Below are 3,468 nucleotides of genomic sequence, written 5' to 3' on the forward strand. Positions count from 1 at the left end.
GCAGAAATAAGAGTTCGAAAGTTGTACAATACTGCTGTTTATATCGACGCGAACACTTGAAGCAAATGCATCCATTTACATCCATCCCTTAATACCAATCTATCGAACAGCTCACTCTAATTAATGGTTTTCGTATTTGAGATGGCTACTGGAGCCGTTACCCTGAAACAAAAATTTCGAAATAAACTATTAATTGTTCTTATATTGAAAAACCATGTTTACTTCAAGGCAAAGTGTGTCTTTGTTTCCTGCACGTAGTGAAGAAAATTGTAGAAATGAATAGAGTGTGGGTAATGAAACGATTTTCTTCGTCATATTTATTATCGAAATACTTGTCAAAGGTTGCATATTTTCATGGTCACAATCTTTAAAGTTTTTGAACAAATTAGCTAAAATATGCTTCATGTTTAAGTATCAATATTTTGAAAATGTGGATATACGTGAATGAAACTATGACGACATATTCTTTCAAACCAAAACACTATAAGGACAATTTATAAGCACAACTCAAAGGCGCACAAATATATATATGAAAATATACTTTCAGAAAAGAGTGTCTCCACATTCCCCAAAACACAGAACACTCTTAAATACATTACTCATTCACATTAGTTGTTATTTTTTTTGGGTTGACCTTCAGTTGATTTTGAAACAAGTTATAAATTGTAACAGCACAACTGTACTTTTTACTACACTTTACTTTACTATACTGCAATATCCGAAAAATAGTGAAGAAATTTCTCAAGCTCTCTTTGTGAAAATCGACTTTTCAACCGAGGCCAGGAGGGCCCAATGTCATATTCCATTCGACTCTGATCGACGAACTGAGCAAACGTCTGTGTGTGTGTGTGTGCGTGTGTGTGTGTGTGTGTGTGTGTGTGTGTGTGTGTGTGTATGTATGTATGTATGTAACCAAAATATGCACTCACTTTTCTCAGAGATGGCTGAACCGATTTTCACAAACTAAGATTCAAATGAAAGGTCTCATGGTCCCATACCCTGCTATTGGATTTCATTCCGATCCGAATCCGGTTCCGGAGTTACAGGATGATATGTACCAAAATTATGAAAAAAATATGCACTCACTTTTTTTAGAGATGGCTGAACCGATTTTCACGAACTAAGATTCAAATAAAAAGTATTATGGTCCCATAAAATGCTATTGAATTTCATTTGAATGTGACTTCCGGTTTCGGAGTTATATGGTAATTTGCGAAAATTTGAGAAAAAGTTTACACTCAATTATCTCTGGAACAACTCAACCGATTTTCGTAAAAATTCAAATGAAAAGTCTTATAATATCTTAAAAATTTGTAGAACATTTTATCTGGATCCGACTTCCGGTTCCGGAACTAAAGCGTGATAAGTGGAAAATTAATAATTTTATTAGTATTTCCACGAACGATGGTTAAAAACAGGTACAAAACCCATAAAACTGTCTGATAAATTCTTCTAGTTTGCAGAAATTGTTAGTTTGTTGGCATGAAAACTTAATTTGGCACTACTGGTCCCCTCTTTCCCTGTTCCGAGAGCACCGAAAGTGGAGAAGAAAAACTCCTAAAACTAAATTCACTTCGATTTCTCTGCGATGCTTGAACCGATTTTCACAAATCTTGATTTAAATTAAAGTTCACACTGTCTTTGAAGCTACTGTGAAATTTCATCCGGATCCAACTTCCGGTTCCGCAGTTACAGGACGATGGGTGTCAAAGTTTTCAAATCGTCATATAGAGAGACAATATGTACAACACGAAAGAAGAAGAAAACACAAAATGAACAAGGCGTGCTTTGTTCTATTTCGTACACGTTGTGTAGTGATAATAATAATAATAATAATAATAATAATAATAATAATAATAATAATCCTATTACATGTTTTATGCTGTTTAGCTTGACTTACAAGAAGTACAAGAAGAAACAGAAACGCAGATTCGTTTCGTTTGTTAGATTTCGTTTAATTGGTTTAATCGAAATATAACATGAGATAGTAAGTCCAGGTTTAACTACATTCAAAACTGTTCCAATTTATAGGTCATATTTGTTGGTAGCAAACGAACCAACTTCGGCTATTCCGTTCATCTGAATCCGGTTTCGGAAGAATTGGAAATAGTGACTGGAAAGGATCTCACTCACTTTACTTGGAGATTTCCACAAACTTATAGGTTCAAAAGAAAAGTCTTACAGTTTCATACAGAATTCCTCAATTTGTTGTGGATACTACTTTCGGTTCCAGAACTACAGGGTAAAAAGGATTTATAAAGTTTATTTATAAGTTTATTCAATAATCAGTTGTTTTGCAAATGTCACGGTTATATTCACGATGTAATGAGTAATATGAGAAAGGCATCATTACACCACTAGGTGGGTTAAAATAGGTCTTTTATATTAATTTCAGTAAAGACGCCGATATAGCAAAAAACAATGAATAGATTAATTCCAAATTTTAAGGTGTTGTTCTTAATTGGGATAGCTTTTGGGTAAACGAATGTTTTTACTAAACAAATTGCGTGGTTGGTAGTCTGTTGTTTTATCAAAATAATGGGTATTTGAATACCGTTTTATTTTTTCAAACGCGAAGCATATGTGTCTATTTCTGTGCAATTTATAATTCAATAACTCGAATAGTAAAACGGTTTTCTTTCAAAACACATACATTTGAATAAAGCCGACACATTTGATACATTATTTTCTATTTATTATTTCGTTGTAATAAATTCATTTTCAAAATTTATTAAGCTACCTATTTATTAAAACATAAATATTGTACATCTTTTAGTATATTTACCGTAAAACTGTTCCTAGTGCCAAAGAGTTCGTACTGTGATAAGTGCAATAAAAGTAACTATTATATGTTCTAGCAATCTTACGATGCAGTGGCCATATCAATTAAAAGGACATGATGGATCAACAATATACAATAAAAAGATGATTTAATTTGATTTTTAATCCATATAAATGGAACCTAAACTTATTGATAATAACAATATAACAATTTTTTAACTAAATAGTGTATATAAGTTTGGTAAAAAACTTATTTTAACCATTTACTATGAAAACTGCTCAACGTTGTGAACGTTGTAGTATCTCATAAATAGAAGCGTAATAAAGTATTTTTTGAAAATATTGCAATAATTTGCTTTTGTGTGATAATATGCGAAAAACGTGCAATTTTATTCAAATGTAAAACAGAATCATTCTAACTAAATAATTCTAATTTCCATTTACATGGGTTAAAAATCCATTCTAAATTTTGTCAGATGTTATTTTGTTAATCATGATGTTTTTCTATGTTGTCCAAAACGTGTATAAACTAAATCATGCCATTTTCATTGTTTGAGATATCGATTGCATAGAAATCTATTTCAACTTTTTATTATTTATCATTTTGCACCATGAGCAAAATCATTGAACTAAACAACTAGTCCAATAGAACTTTCAATTTATCTTTTCTAAAGAAGTAAAATGTAA

The sequence above is a fragment of the Malaya genurostris genome, chromosome 2 (genome assembly GCF_030247185.1).
Source record: "Malaya genurostris strain Urasoe2022 chromosome 2, Malgen_1.1, whole genome shotgun sequence".
NCBI classification, from domain to species: domain Eukaryota; kingdom Metazoa; phylum Arthropoda; class Insecta; order Diptera; family Culicidae; genus Malaya; species Malaya genurostris.